Genomic DNA, 17,621 nt, shown 5'->3' with positions numbered 1-17,621 from the left:
TGCTCAAAGAAACTGAAAGTGCTAGGTTTTTATTGTAACACATTATCACTCTTTTGGGATGAGATTTTAAGACACTACCGACATTAACTGAAACTAAGGCTGCTGAGATGGTAGGGAGTTGGCAGTAAAATATATGAACCAGAGAAAATTGGATTAAACATGGAAGAAAAAAACCATTGCATAGCCCTTTTACTGATTTGCATCTGAGTCACAAACAACACAAAAGTAAAAGCGGGTGCTCTGTTAGGTGGATGACACGTAGATTCCACTTGAGATTCAGACACACAGGCAGGGCTTACAAAACGACCTACGGCTCCCTCCCTGCAGAAACACACAGAGAAGACATGCAGACAACTAACCGGCATGTAACCTGATAACTAAACCCAGAAACAGATGGCTGATTGAGAAGACAGTGATGTGGCAGCCCATCCAGTTCATCCACCGCTGATCTAATACAGAACCTTGGACATGCCACAGGATCACTGACTTGTTTGTTCAGACACCAAAACTGTGACGGAGGAATCCAAGTAGAGGAATCCAGCGGCTGTGTGTGCACTCCATGCCATATTACAGTGGTAAACAAAGAGTAAGGGGCCATCTTGTTGCACATTGTTGTGTTTGCAACAACCAGTCACATTCGTCGGACGTTATGGCGGCATTAGATAGAAAATAGCCAATTTAACAATATCATCAAGGCGTGGATGGGGAGCATACGCTGCTGTTTGCTATTCCTCACTCATTTCTGCTGCCCTGCTGCCTCTTCGATCAATCAATCTGGGTCCCGGGGCCAGACAGGGAATGAGTCTGCCCATTCCCTTGGCACTGCTCGACTGTGTGTGTGTGTGTGTGTGAGACACAGCGACAGGACAGTGCATAGTGTGTTTGTGCAAAACAGAAAGAAAACGAATGCGTGTTTAATAGCGCTAAAATATTAATCAAAAATATTATCACAAAATCTGAAGAGCTACAATTTTTTGATAAAAAAGGTAAAACACATCCCATCATACCATTACAAATGAAGCATAGTGGTGCTGCGAACACGCGTCAGCCTACAAATCATTTTCTGCAGATGCATGGGAACATTCTTTTTGCTAGGGGACTCCAGCAGAAAAAATAAAAAAATTACATCAGAGCAAAAAAAAGAAAAAAAAAAGAAAAAGTAATATCAGTAAACAAGCAAAGAACTGCTAAAATTGTGATTCATATCTGTCAAAATAATCACAATGTTTTTTGCATGTCTGTCACAGTAGTGTATTAAGGTATACGTGTGAACGGTTCAGTGTGGGAAAAAAACAAACCTGGAAGAAATAAGATGGGATGCTAAGCCAATGTGGCATATTAAGAGTGTGTTTTTGCGAAAAAAAATAAAAAAAACAGGGACTGTGTGATTAAATGTGTAGACAGAAGCAGAGAGGCTGCATGAAGCATGGAGCCTAAGGATGCATTTTACTGTATTCTATATATCCAAAGCAAACTTGTGTGCACGGAGGCGTCAGGGGGAAGTTATCAGCTGGCAGCTAAACTCTCCACCTTGGGTAGTAATGTTAGGACTCATAATCAACAAGGCACTACCTCTGTGTCTGTGTGTGTATGTGTGTGTCTCTGCAATGAACCAGACAGATAGTCCATACGCTAATACTCAATGACACAAGAGGTGAACTGCATCAGACCTAGCATGCTGCTGCAGGCCACAACGTCTCAGCAGAGGCAGTGTGATGTGTACGTGTGTGTACGCATCTCTCAGTGTGAGGATGCACGCATCTGTGTGTCACAACACATTCTAATCACCACCTTGACAGGCGGACAGGGCCTTGCCTGGAAAGCCTGCTGCGATTTTACACACAACGACTAGTTTATACAAACTAATGTCAAGTTGAGCAGAATAATACGATAAAATGCTGTGAAATTTCTCAAACTTTGTGAGTGACTGTACATTTCTTTTCCCGTCTGCCTTCCTGCGCCGCTTCCTAAATGTGGAGAAGAGTGTTCTTATTAGAAAGAGACATTGACACCCCTGACGAAAATACCCTGATAATCGTTGAAAAATTAACTGTCCCCACTAGTGTCTCCAGAGGTGAAATTAGAAAGATGAGCATTAAATGGGCCATTGATTAAAAGGAGCTACAGTGAAATGGAGAGTCCAAACAACACCGCAATAAAAATGTACATCCACTATTTAAGTGCTTTCGATAAAGTCTGACTGGTATGACCTGGTCAAGGTTTGTTCTCTTAATGTTGATATCAAGCACATATGATACAAGTTAAGTTTCTTTCTGTTCAATCACTGATATCATCTCAGCACTGACAGTAAATACATAAAATCATTCATTTTGGATGATGTAGAGACTGCTGGTTTTCTTGTTCATAACTCTTCAGAATTTGCCAGCAGAGCTCAGTGGTTACAGCAAAGCGTGCTCATCTTGGCTGGTCATAAATCCATCATGGCTGAGAAGAATCCAAAACAAATGTTAAGGAGAACATTTCCAAGACACCTTATCCAACCAGATTACAGCTTAGTAGATGTAGTTCTGCACAGGATCAGCATTTTTTTTTTAGATTACCACTAGTGTTGGGTGGATGGGAAGTATATACCATGTCAAGGTAGAGAGGTGTTGACAGGTAGATTTCACAAAACAGTTTCTACTGCAGGATCCTGCGATCTCACAAATGAAGCTGCCTCACAATGTTGTCTCATTCGTATCATGGTGTTAGTGTTCTTATGTGTAACTTTAAAGGGTTCATATTTTGCTAAACCTACTTTTATTAGTCTTTGGTACATTTATTTGTGTATTTGGACCCTAATAGTTGAAAAAGTTTGAATTTGAACCCTCCAGGTGCTGCAAAGCTATCTTTATATTAATTCTGGCAAAAATCGAGTGCATTTCTACAACCCATTTTAATTACTGCTTAATTTGTTATGTCACATCACGACAATCGCACATATACGGTCAAGACTTCCAACGAACATTTTGTCAGCAGCAGCGATTGTAGTCCATATTGAAAATATGTCGAAACTTCGAGCCGATTACCTAAAACGTTCAGCTGTTGGTTGAATGGGACAGAGCAGCACAGCCAACAACCTGGAGGGGGTGGGGTGTGAAGTGGCTCATTTGCATTTAAAGGGCCAGCGCTGAAAATGACCTTTCTGGTGTCATTACTCAGAAATAGGGTTGAAGATGGACCTGTGGAGTTGAATTAATGAAGAATTCAGACCCAAGCATAGCATTTACAGTTTATGTAGACCACAGGGACATGTTTTAAAATGCATAATTCCATTTAAAGAGAGCAAAATATCACTCCTTTAAACCATTTTGAGTGAATTTTAGTGTTTTCAACTCAAGTGTCATCTCATGTGAGGCAGTTATTTTAGATTTTTATTTTTTTTTAACAAACCTCCAAATAAAAAATATGATGTGATTAAGTACAGTAAGTTTTTTTTCATAATTGAAAGTACAGAACCATTACTGTATTCTGATACACACCATTATCATGACACAAAATCACATATAACATTTAGTAACATCTTGGCCATATGACTCTCATTTAATTACAATGCAGTTTTAATTCTACAAATCCCAAGATTCAGTGCCACATTCTTATCCCCTATGTCCAAAACAGCTGACAACCTACTTTTATGCTCTACTTTTTCATTTTACAGCTTTCTGCCACACAAATTCCAAGCTGTTTTATAAAGGTATAGACAGAGTGGTTTTAACCTTCTATGTTTACACACGTCTTTGGATCCTCAGTTTGTTCCAAAAGAAAACTCTGTTCAACATTCTATAAATACACCAAGCTTGTCTTTACCCTGTGTAAAACTACACAAAACACTACATCTTTGCAGAACAAAGTAAATCACAATGTTTGAAAGCCAGTAGACCAGCTGCTTTCTTTGCCTTGATGTTTCACGGCTGCTTTCCTGTTTATCCATCCAACATCACTACCTCTCTGGCTTTGCTAAGTGGAAAGGGATCGCACCCGATGACTGAAATGCTCTTTTCGTCTTTTATTTATTATAGTACAATCACTGATGATCCTGGAGGTCTAGCCTTTGCTATTGAAGAAGCTCAGTCCATAAGAATGAAGTAGATTTCAACCCACAAAGTGAAATCTGTGTCTATACAGTGAGTGAGAACAGGACATTTAGGCTATATGTCATTTCTTCCATACAATAGCAGTTAGTCCTTAAGTTAACAGACGTTGCCCGTGAGCAAACATATAAACGCTCCCTACATAAGCTGCTGATTGGATGCAAGAAAGAGCTGATGAAGCAGCTGTACTTAAGCAGGTAAAGAGTGTGGCTTCCAGGCAATGCTTCACGCTGCTGATACGAGACAAAGCCAACATAAAAAAATTAAACAAAACAGAAAAACCTAAAGCAGAAATGAGAAACAACATTAACGTTTATTTTGATAACAGACAAAGAGAGGCAACCATGTTCAGAGGCTATCGGTTATAATGTAGGGTTACCCACACATCACAGCTACTTTACCTCCACAGAGAAATGAGATAAAGGAAGTGGACTGTCATTCATCTATGAATGCAATTTGCTAAGTGAGCATACTAAATGGAGCACACAACCATGTGTTTGTGTCTCTAAGACACAAAGACGGCACATCAAGGAAAGGCTTGCCTCTGACATGAATATTGATCGCCAAAGTCAATATGTGAAGAAACAATGATAAGTCATGCCTATTCGGCAGGTTTAGGTACCATGAATAAATACATGACAAACACTTTGCATACCAAACAGCAGCACTTATCATGTACAGGTCATTTAATAGTATGAAAATTACTTTTAAGTTGCAGGACAACGGAGAAAAAGCAAAAGTTGAACCAAAGTTCACAGTCAGAGTATGATACCTAGCTTGTTTCCCAACCATATTTCATTTTTCAGCAGCTGTAATGACACAGTCAACCTTGACAGATATAACCTGACAGGCCAGTCACCACTTTTTAACTGCATGGTAATATACAGGATTTCAGTTTGAAATATTCCCCCATACTGATGAAAACATGAAGATTTGAAACCGTCATCATTATTATACAAAATACAATGCTGCCACTAATTATCGACACCACCATACCACCATGTACTGTATTTGTAAAAAATAATAACTCTGTGCACCTGCAGTCATGCTGGATCTTGAACACCACTGTCACAGACACTTAGTTTAAGCACATACTTGTTTTCTCCTTCACTAAAGAGAAACAAGGACAAACACTTTCTATGTGTTGTCAAGGTCAGCTGCTGCTGATGTAAAAGAGCAGATAGCTTGTTCTTCTGTCATGGCATTTTGTCCGTCCATGTGTTTGTCTGTTGGAAGGAGGGAGCAGTGATAAATGTGGGACTTGTCGGGAAGTAAATGGTGCTATCGAGTTGTGGTCTGGTCCTGGGTGTCAGGAGAGGCACGAGGCTAATTTTCAGCAGCAAGGCTATAATGGGATGTGTGTGCCTTTTTGTGAGCGCGTCTATGTTTGTTTGAGTGCACGCAACGTGGTCCATGTTCCACCTGGCACAGTGGATTAGGTGCAATTAATCTTAGTTAACCAAGCCCTGCAGAGAGCTGTCTGCCGTACATGTGCATGCACATAAAAACACACACACTGGGACACAAACACTTTCAGTGATGCGCTGATGCACGGGAGACAGTGAAAGTATAGTGAAGCAGCTGCTTTGTGTGTAACACACTGACTAGTTCACCATATGCACATCTGACAGCGCCGCTTGTCAGAGGGCTTTGTTTTCATAGTGGGAATGGGGAGATGATGTGGAAGGGAAATGGTGTGTGTGTGTGATTGTTTGCTCATATGTGCTACATCTGACTTTCGTTTTCAGTGGCAGAGAAAGGAAAAAGAATTCCACTTGATCTGCCTGTCAGTGTACATTTAACAGCATGTATACTAGTAAGGATGGTGGTGCACTGTGTATTCATAGTAAGGAGCTGCCACACTTCTACAGTTACACAAAGCTGAACCCATGTTTCCAAACTCACTTTACATGAAAGTCCTGTGCAGTCAGTCCAGGTTTAGAGATGCCATCAAATATTCAAATTAAAAACGGTTGCAGATGGGACGTTCCCTATCAAAGGAATTTTAAATGTCCCTCAGTGGCTTTGAGCTTGACTAAACAATTTAATAACACCAGAACATTAATGAGACCCAGCCAGAGCTTTAACATAACCCCTCACGCCTTCTTCCAATGTCATCAATCATGCCTTTTCTTACTACAACAGATGCAGAGACTACACTATAGACACGTATGCACAGAAGTAGGTCCTTCCCCATGCATGCCTCAGTGAAAACAAAGGGAAAGTTAATTGCTGTGCCATCCACGTCATTTGTCACATTTACATACTATGTGCCCACACCTGTGGAAAGCAACTGCACACGTTCCTATGAATAAGCTTATATCATCCGTGATGAACAGTCCAACTGAGCAGCAATGTGGTAGGAGAAATCTCAGGAACCCAGTATTCTGAAAGTAGAAGAGGTGGTCATTTTTTTTGCACACACAAAATCAGGAGATGGGCAATTGGCAGCTTTCCAGGGCTTAGGGAAGTGCTGGATGCTTGAATCGTTAGTATAAAATGTGAGTTAGTGTTTTAGACAATATCTGGCCAAACACTTCAAGACTGCAGATGGCAAAAAAATGGAGAAATGCTATGTCCATGGCCACTGCTTTGATGATGCCAGTTTCGGCTATCACTGTCACATCCCCATTTACTTAGGTTTGTAACCCCCCTAAATCTCCACCCCCCGACACCCACACAAATACACCATCTCGGTCCATCTTTAGTTAACCATTTTTCTGCCTTAGCATCTCTCTCACAACCGTTTACTTGTGCTGCCTGTCTTTCTCCATTTCCCTTCTCCTCGTTCCTGCTCTAACTCTCAATCTTTTGCTTGGTTGCTCTCATTTTCCCTCATAACTTTCTCTCTTCTCCATCATCTCCTATCCCTTTGCCTCAAACTTCCTTTTGCTCTCTCCTTCCATCCTAAGCTGCTCTGTTCATTTTTCTCATCTGTCACATTCCTCTCCCCTTCTTACCTTTCACCCCCCCCTACTCCCTACAGCCCACCTGGATTAGCGGCAGCCGGCAGTAATGCATTCTGACCCTTCATCTAACACACACAAAGACACACACATGAGCACGCACTCACACAAAATTTAATGTGGGGCGGAATCGTGATGAGACAAAGGAGCGGATGAATAAAACAGTGGAACTGATGGCGATGGTGACGGCACCCGGGGGACCCACACTCTTGATTTATAACTCTGGGTGAGCTTTCAAAAGCAGATACAGCGGTGGCTGGCTGCTAACAGCCAGTCTCAGATCTACACTACAGTGAGAGAAAGAGAGGCAGGGAGCTCAGATAGAGAGATAAAGATAGGAAAAGAGAAAAGGTGAGAGACTGGGGGACAATGAGCGAGTATTTTTAAGGCGTAGGAAAAGTTACAGGTGACCCTCTTCCCCTTAAATACAGTACTACCTCCTATGTTTATAGATGTACCTTTAAGGTGGGCTGTCCAGTGATTTCTAATCAGTCTTACTGGTAAAGAGTAATGAAAAATGGAGGGAATCAATTTCCCATCTGGGCATGTAGAGTGATCTATTGGAGGGTTAACCCTGAGGAAGACCTTAGCAGAATTGGAGTGGGCTAACTTACAAAATACATACATATACATATACTGACATACATGCTTCACTGCATATTGAAGAGCAGAGTGGGGAGATCATGACAGAGGCATTTTTAATCCCCCGACTTCAATTAACACACCGTGAAAATGTCTGCCACAAATGACAATTACAGCTCAACCTTGCAGACCCGACTGGAGGAAAACGCTGATGTAATTGGGCTTAATTAGTTTTGTTTGTGTTTCCACTTCCACTGTTTCGCCCCGGTTTAAAAAGATTAAGATTTCGTTCTTAATGCGTTATGTTATGGGTTATGTCTCTGTTGCAAGCTGCTCAGTTATTTGGAAGTCAAATCTTATTAACTAATTTCCATTCCCTCAAAAAAAAAAAGTTGAATAAATCACTCAAACAGAGAATGGAAGAAAAGTACCATCATAACTGTTCAGTCTGACTTTGACTCCATTTTAAGAGCCTTTTCAAATGTCCATTTTGTTTGCTCTGGTTTAAATTAGTTTGTTCTTAGCTCTGTTTCTTTTCGTGCACAAAAAAAAAAAAAAAAAAAACAAGAAAAAGCAAAATGCCCCATGACATACCAAGTGGGAAAGCTCCCTCTCTTAGGTGAGAGGTTTTTGGGGCAAGAAAGTAAATACAAGGTCCTGTGTTCAGTACTGGTGGGCACTTCTTTGGGATAAAGACCAGTTAAGAGACCATGGTTTGTTCTCCTGCCACCACTACTAAGCAACCTGCTGTAGTTAGTGTGCGCCATCACATCCTAGAATACAAAACACACCTGCCTACAGGACCCTTTTAGCTCAAACTTGCAGAATACACCTGGTACTCCGGTTGGATCAAGGTCCGTTCACATTTCCAACATAAATGAGCCGCGCCAGCATCTGACACTGAACTGAGACCACCTCCTCTTATATCACATAGACCAAGGTGACCATGAATAATGAAAACACAAGAGTACAGACTGAAGCAGGCGAGAGAAAATGAAAAGAATGGACAAAGAGAAAACAAGAAGTCTGCAATCCGCTAGCATCTCAAGAGAGGGAGAGTATGTCAAGGACTGTTGGATGGACAATGATGGAGGGAAAAGGGCCAAAAGAATCTGCGGCAGATGCTGCAGCATTCCTGCCAGGCATTTTCAAAGCAGGGCTAAAAATGTCCGTAACGCAAACACAGGAGGCCATGGGTTTGTTTGACCATGGAATTTTACTATCACGTATAGATACCTTTGAAAAGCCAAAAGGGAAGCCAGTTTGACTAAGACCAGGGTTTCTGCTACATGTAAATGATCATGGCGCACCGCCACACCAAAATAAAAGCCACCATGCCTTCAGAATTATGATCTTTTTTTTTCAGATGTAAATTATATTGTATGAATGGATCCATATAAACATAAAGTCTATATTTGCGCACTTTTACAGACCATAATAAGAGAGTGAAATTGAACTCATGAAATGTGACACTGCTCTGCAAATAACTTAATTCTGAAAAACAAACACTGCAGTCTCAACTTCCTGTCCAGCTCTACTGCGGCTTGCTCGAGTGTTGGCAGAGGTGACGGAGCAGAGTAAACGGAGAGAGAAAAGGGTGAGAGGAATGTACCTAAAAAAGAATAAGTTAAAGGAATATTTTGTTCAAGCCTGTGAACGTGACCCTAATGTTAACGTCAATGTTAATAATGCAATGTTAGCGACAGTAATGTTTAACGTTAATTAAGGCTGCATCGATTCAATATTTGGATTGGATATCGGTCCTGATATCAACATTTTAGCTGGATTGGGAATCTGTAAAAGCAACTAATCCATAGGACTGATCTTTCCCCTTTAAATTTTTGTGTAATATCTGGCGGTTATATCTGTAAATTATTAGGCTATAGTCCGATGTAGTTACAGTGTCAAGGCTGACAAACTGAATTACTTTATTATTAAGCATATATATATATATATTTATTTTCCCCACAAGATACCATTATCTGGAATTTCCCATAGAGAAAAACAAGAATCCAGAAGCTTAGATATTGGAAACATGGGTAGCTAGCTAATGATAATTATAATACATTAATAGATAAAGTACAGATACATAAACAGTGTATTTTTTGGTCAGAACAGAGTGATATTTATGATATTGTATGTATTGTTAATGTGTGATATGACTTTATATTCATTTTATTTCTTTTTCACAATAGGTGAAGCTCTAAATAGACAAAATAAATGAAACTATCTGCAGATACGAGGGCTGTTCAATAAGTTCATGGCCTCACCCAGAACAGAACAACACAGACTGATAATTTATATTTTATTTTTCAACATAATCTCCATTTACAGCAATGCACTTGGTCCATCGATGTTCAAGCATCACTATCCCATCATGACAGAATGTAACATCCTGTATTATAACAACCAGTATTTCTGGGTGAGGCCATGAACTTATTGAACAGCCCTCGTATGCATAATGTGTAATAAGTAAAGTTAATGGAAGGAAAATTGAGGACCTCGGTGTTGCAGTATACACAAAATCATTACTCCTTAGTCACAAAATAAGCATTATTATTAACACGTTCTGTGCATTTTTGTGTTCATGATCAAATCCCTTTATGAATGACATTAAAAATAGATGAGACGTTTCCTCTGATGTGCTCCATTTCTTCTTTTTAGCACTTCACTCATAAAAACAGATGCCACTTTTTTTTCTCGCAGTGAGACATTTTCTCTATCTTAGCCGATTCATATTCACTTCAATAGGTTCTGTGGCTAATTGGTTTCCTGAGTAATTCAACAGTGGCAGCAGGAGTGACATAAACAACAAACAAATTGAAAAGATAGTGTCAATCAGCAAAATCAACGTGGTTAATCACTACAGGTTGTTTATGAAACAAGAGTTACTTTCATGCTCTTCTTTAATTAAGTGTCTTGTTACGACAAGCTACACATGTTGTGTCAAATGTCCAAATGAGACAAATTTCTCGGCCAAGAAAGCATCAGCATGTGTTGTCTAAGGGCCCTACCCACAAATACACATCTCTAATTACTGAATCAAGACATACTGCAAAACAAGCACCCTTAAATCGTGTTTGTTTCACCATTTTGACAACTGTTCCTATCTTCTGGGCCAATCAGAAGCACAACATGAGCCCAGGCGGGGGCTGGCAGCCCCTACCACCTGTGCTGGGCAGAAAACTACTTGGCATGGGGTAGAATGATGGCCAGATGGAAAAGCTGAGGGCAAAAACACGTATATAACAAATATGTACGCAGATATTCTATATAAGGTAATGCTATAATAGAAGCTGAGTAGAAAATGATCTGAAATGTACTTTTGCCTCGTATAATGAATAAAAAAAAAAGAGGCTAATTTGTAGCTTGAATTTCGAGGAAATTTCTGGTTTTTTTTGTTTGCTTGTTTTTTTTATTACTTTGTCAGTGTGTGGTCACCATCACCACAGTGGGTAATCCCCTGAAGCAGAGCAACAATAATTATAATACATTTTCAATTCTCTTGGCATCATCATTGATTCAGCACTCTCATCCCACACAGAAAACGGAAACTCATTCCTGGCTATTTAAGTACATAATTTTCATAAATTTAATGCTTCATTTCTGGGACGCAATTATCCCGACAGGACATTGGTTGGGTTCTTACATCATTTCTCTCTCCAACGGTATATTGCTTAATTAATCCACCTATGGTTGGGGCTGGGACGGGGGAGGGTTTGAGGGCTGGGCATCAGAGAAGAAACGAAAGATAAAAGACAGGATGAGGAAAAGGTAGTCAAGGAGGGAAGGAAGCAGAGTTAGTCATCGCCTATAAGGAAAAAGGAAATGGAGGGTGGAGACAGCTCTCTTACCTGCAGTGGGTTATGAGGAAAAAAAAAAGATGGGGAGAAGGAAGGAGGGTGTGGGAAGAGAACGAGCGAGCTAATTTTGTTCTACCTTCAGGACACTCCTTCTGCTGCTGAATTCTAGTGACATGAGTTGAATATCAAATGTGCCAACTAAAAGTGAGTACAGGCTAGTTTAATAAAATCCACCTTCAGAAGTAACACACGCTACGGTCGTGCTTTATGGTCTATGATCTATCGAACATAGTAGATATTGTTTCACCAACTTAGAGTGATGACTGGGTGATTTTGGTCTTTTCCAAGTCTGATCTGAGAGACGTATGTTTATAATGGTTTTACTCTAGGAATTGAAGAAGTTTTGTGATGCACTGGGCTGCAGCTTCATCTACTATGAGTACAGATACAGTTGGAAGTTTAATGAGCTACAGTCTAGTGGTCATAATTTACCTTTCTGCTAGATTCTAAACTCATTCATCTTTTAGTCATCACCACTTGGGTAGTTACAGCTGGACAAAAGATAAGCTGATGTTTTGAGGGTGAATCATGACCAGAACCACAACTTTTTTCACCCATTTTAAAATGTAGTCTAGATACATCTAAACCATAGTAAGTTTCTCCTAAGTTTCTGAAGTATTTAGGCTTTTATTGTTGTTATTTGAAAAAAAAAAAAAAACCCTCAGTGTTTTTGCATAATTAAGGACCGATATTATTAGAGTAGTTGGACAGATGCTAGATGAAACCCAAAAACAAACTTGTTCCTTGATGAAGTAAACACGATGTCCTCATTTTCCAAACCGTGCACCATACATTGTGACAGCTACAGTGTCTCCCATTAATTACCTCGACTGTAGCGGCCTGCCATAGTTTCATTTGTCCTGGCGGAGTATCAAAACAAACCAAAAATACTTCTACACTTCTCATAAATACATAAAACATCTCTAACTTTGTGTATTGTAGCATCTGAACTGCAATATTTGGATAGTCACATGTGTGGCTTTTCTTTCCAGCTTTGTATTTACTTTCTAACTGGGCAGTGGGGTATTTTGCGACGTACAATCTGTTTGAGTTTGTGAGATGGGAGCAGCTGCCAACAGTTTTTTTTATGGGAACTGGTGAGGATATAAAAAATACTAGACAGGTGCATAGCATAACATGCAAGAAGTAAACAAGAAAAAAAAATACACTGCAACTTGCTGTCAAAACTTGATGCGTGGTGACATTTTCAATCAACGTGCATTTTGTGCCGACAGTGTGCAGGGGGCTGGTGAGAACCATTGGGAGTCAACCATATGGACCGGATCACCTACGCAATCGCTAGCAAGCCAGAAAGATTCATTTATGCTCGATCTAAGGGGTTAATGAGAGCCTCTTTGTAGACACACATGGCATGATTATATAATTGTACATCAGATTTCATCCCCACAATGTTAACACCCATATATCAGGCCACATTTTCCTTTAATTATATTCACCACGGCATCTGTTTATACTTATTTGATGCAGTGCGATAATACATTTAAGCATATACTCACAGAGTTCAGGTTACATCTGGTAACTTTGAACAGCATTTCAAACAAATCATAAACAATCGCAGTGAAGTAGCTATGTTTACATTACATCAATCATGAAACTAAGGTAATTACGTGGTTTGCAGTTGTGTGGTTCTATTCTCGCTCCTTTCTACAACAACCACTGATTCATTATAGGCATTTCAAGCAAAAAATACTATTCGATAGTCACTGGAAACTATTGCTCAGCAATCTCCCACATTCTACGACGTTTCTCTTATGTAAGTTTGCTACTGATAGACATGACACCTGCACTGAAAAAGTAAAAATAGTAAATAGTGCACATGGGATGAGGAGGGTCAGAAATACTACCTAGCAAGGCTTTTATGTGAATTTCTTGACTGCTGCTGGCTCCAATAATCTCTGTACCATGATACCTTTCCATTATATTATGGCTGATAGACAAAAGAGGAGAGCCAAAGCACATGATTAACATGCCACTTGCATTCCTCTGGTGCACAAAATGCCCAGAGAATAACTGCGTGCACTTCTACACATCTCTCTCCATACATTTTGTCAATGATACAAGGACAGAATAACACAAGGACATGGGAGATAGGAGGGCTGGGGATCAGCCAAGGTTTTTTTCTGAGGCCGATTCTGCTGTGTGCGCTCGATTACTCTCTTTCTCTTTCTTTTTCCTCACTCATCCTGGTCGCATTTGCTGCCACCGACTGTCCTACAAGTGCAGCTCCACACTGTCACCTGTTGATGAAAAGCAGCATAGCACACACACTGACTGGCGTACTCACTGTCTCACACACACACACACACACACACACACACACACACACACACACACACACACACACACGCACACACACACACACACACACAGTGTCACGTATCTTCCAGTTCTGGCAATCTTTCCTTTAGAGATAGATTGGAGGAGTAATTCTGATCTCAGAAGCTTCTAGCAAGCAATGACTCAGGTAAAATGATTCAGGTATACACACACATACACGGACACACACACCGAGTAAAAAGACTGAAATAAACACACATGCAGACCTTGGAAGCTAAACGTGTCCAGAGTGCTTGATTAAATGTGAAAACGGTACGTGCTGCTCCGCTGAATGTCTCTAAACCCAAATCTCCAGCCTCATCTCACGGTATAAAGATTAACTGATATAAATCAGAAGATCAATACAGTAGTAACGGATACATTGAAATGAACACATGGATCCGAAACGGATTCCTGAAAAATTACACAGCTGTAAAATTGGGCTGAATTTTCTCTGCTCCTGTACCTCTGACATGTATTTATCAAACACATTTCCATGACATTGTTGAAAACAAAATCAAGCAGATGACACCATTTAAGTGCAAACTACATTCTTTTGTTGATTGCCACTGAAATCCATTATATTAAGTGTTGCCATGATGCTGGACTTCTAAACTTTAACATAAAACACTTATATTTAATGTTATTTTTAATTCAAATGAAAAGAACTGACATGGGACTAGGGGCATGGACTTAAAATGCCTGTTTTTAATGTTCCTCTATATGACATTTCAGGAGTAAAGACTAACTTTTCACACAATTTAGCCTATTTTGTCTGTGCCATAGAGCTTCAGTATCGTCAAAAAATGAAGGGATGGAATTTTTACCACCTATAGAGGGTGAAGGACACCTACCAAATGTGACACATCTTCACTGAAATAAGTGACATTAGTAGTAACTGCACATATATGAACATTAAAAGCCAGATCATTAAGGATATTTCTGCTGCAGTTCCATCAGTACTTCTATGCCAGCTTACTTGATGCTTCATGTTGTTGTGTTTTATGACTGTTTTATGTTGAAGATTGCAAACATGCCTAACCAGTCATTCCTCCAAACATTATTGGGGGGGTGTCTCAAGCTGCACATAATACAAATGGTGTTCCATTTACTGCAATATATCAGTCACTTAAACGGTGTGAGCCATTCCTGCCATTATCAGAAGCTCGACAACTCCTTCAACACACACTCACCTGCTGGTTCCTCACCTGAATCGTCCGCATCAGTAATTTGACACCATAATGGCGCAGGAGGATGTGAATGATCTTTTCTTTTAAAAAATGAATCAATAGTTCGTTTCATTGCCACCTAGGGACTCAGCAAGAGTGAAAGTACTTACAGAACGGACCCAAGAAGATGACATCGGATGAAGAATTGTCCCCATCCTACATTGTTATGATGATGGCAGCCTCCACTCTAATCAGTCTCTCGCTCACACTCACACACACACACACACACACACACACACACACACACACACACACACACACACACACACGAGTCCTCACTTCCACCTGGTGTTACACATGATAGCCAAGAATTAAAACAAGGAAAGACTCCTTGTTAAAAAATTCAATGGGGCATATTGTGAGTTTTGTGAACAGTATTACAATTTACCACAGACTAACAAATGTAACTGTGAGTGTCCTTAGTTAATCAATTCAAGCTTCTCTTAAAAAAAAAAACAAAAAAAAACGCCATGTATATTTTTGTTCATTTCACCTGGTCTACACACTGGGCAGTCATGTGACCTGCCTAAACAGACACTGAGTAATCATTTCTTTATTATAGCCGTTGATAATACACAAAAAGAGAGTAGATGCCACATTCATATATTTTATTAAACTAAACTGGAGCCTTTTTGCGATTACATAACTGCACAGATGGACTGTACATTAAGATTAATATTTGAATAATTGCGCAGGTCTAAAATCCAATAGCGCCGTCTCCAAAAATAGTTGCAAAATGTGACCAAATGGTTGCGGTCTGGAGCCTCGCATATTGTTTCAAAATCCATTTCACACTTCAACAAAACTCTGGCTTTGTTTTCTGCGACATCTGCAGCGGGTCAAGGCAACACACCCCAAATTGTGCACAGATGAAACAGGAACAATTAGTTGCTAGAGGCTGAAAGAGAGAGTGGGAGAAAAGTGGTCCGACTGGTCAGCAGTGTGCGTGGGTACAAAACACAGGCTCAAGTATGACAACACTGCAAACAATGTACAGGCCAACACCAATTTCTCATGTTCCGTTTTGTCTTTCTTTGTATTTCTAAATAACTCTCTATCCTTCGCATTGCTTTACTGAAAATCGTAAGTGCAGCATTTCAAAAGACACACTTGTCTACTTCCTACTGCCATGTTTTCATCACCGTAACAAACATCTGTACATGCACGTCATGAGTGACACCCAACACATTTTCATTTTGAATCCAACTTCCACTCTGACAGATAACGTCTATCACGTTTCTGCATATGGATCAAAGACCCTGTTCATGGGAATTCTGCTGTTACTCCCGAAATTTCCAAGAGGTTCACGGCGAGGTTTTACTCACTGAAGCGCTTGTTAACTTAAAGGGAATGACAGATGGAAAATTCAACCCATCAAAAGCCAACAACACAACAAGCCATGACACCAACACAGACAGACACACACACAACATGAGCTTCTTCCTGACACTAACGATCTTTAGCCACCATTGGTGCTTGTGCATCTAGCAGAATTTTTGACAGTTGCTTGTTAGCAGTGCAGGCCTGTTAGAAAAGGATTTTCTTGCCTTCCTCCCATCCCCACATCTGCTCACCTTCCCATCCTTCAGTCTGGCTTGTACGGGGATTTTGTTGCGCTAACAAGGTGCGGGTAACAAGGCTTGATAGGGGAAGGGCTGAGGTCAGAGGACACGGAAGCCTTTGATAAGGAAGCAGACGGGAAGCAGGAGGGGAGAGCGACCATATACATGTGTGGGTAAAACCTAAATCAAACCCAGCACACGTTCACTCAGCCCACCTGTAACCTGAACACAGACGCTGTTCTATCTCCGCACCGCTGCCCTCACACATCAACCCTGACGATGACAGTGTAGGACACCGAGCTGCTAGTTAGCTTAGTTAAAAGTCAGCACTGTCCTTAACAGCAAGCACGTCTGGGGATATCACACACTCTCAGTTCAAAGAAAAAACAGCAACATTCAGGGACCTGTTTAGACCGCATCTCCACACCACTCCTCGGTGATTTGTTACATTCTACTTCACTTTCGGCATTTCTGGAGTAACAAAAACAGCGACCCTTTGCTATGCCTCAAATGCACATCTCTGCGAATGTTTACACAATTAGCATTGCATTACTTCCAGTGAAACTCTGATCCTGTGGCTGAAGGTAAAGTCATCTTTGTATTGAGCTATGGGCTGAGCTGTATTGCGCTCTATTTCTGGAACTACTCAAACTTTTACAATTATTTCTTCACACTTTGCGTGGGCTGGTTAAATCAAATAATACCACTTAAAAATGCATCTGAGAGGGGATGCAAATCCTAGACTCATCCGTAATCAATATTACAGTCTCAAAGCCACATGAACACACATTCATCTCAACTTTGCTATTGGTTTTAGCAAACTTCCTCAATAAACACAAGCTAGAGTTTTAATCTTAAAAATTCTGCAAGCAAAATGTTAAACTATCAAAAATTATATGTGGAGTTTGGTGTGTTTGACAAAGACCCAGGATGAGTTTTCCATGACACAATCCTCTGGTATGTTTCACAATTAACTTGTTAACTTGCATTA

The 17,621-nt window shown here is 40.3% G+C and overlaps 1 protein-coding gene across 1 annotated transcript in view; it reads right to left on the bottom strand.

The window, feature by feature from the left end:
- The window catches only part of LOC115435966 (eukaryotic translation initiation factor 3 subunit H), a 64,930-nt gene that overhangs the window by 35,983 nt on the left and 11,326 nt on the right, over positions 1–17,621 (bottom strand). The window lies entirely within an intron of this gene.

Source organism: Sphaeramia orbicularis, chromosome 16, assembly GCF_902148855.1.
Source record: "Sphaeramia orbicularis chromosome 16, fSphaOr1.1, whole genome shotgun sequence".
Taxonomy (NCBI): domain Eukaryota; kingdom Metazoa; phylum Chordata; class Actinopteri; order Kurtiformes; family Apogonidae; genus Sphaeramia; species Sphaeramia orbicularis.
Note: the sequence above shows the minus strand (reverse complement) of the source record. Positions and strands in the feature narration are given on the sequence as shown.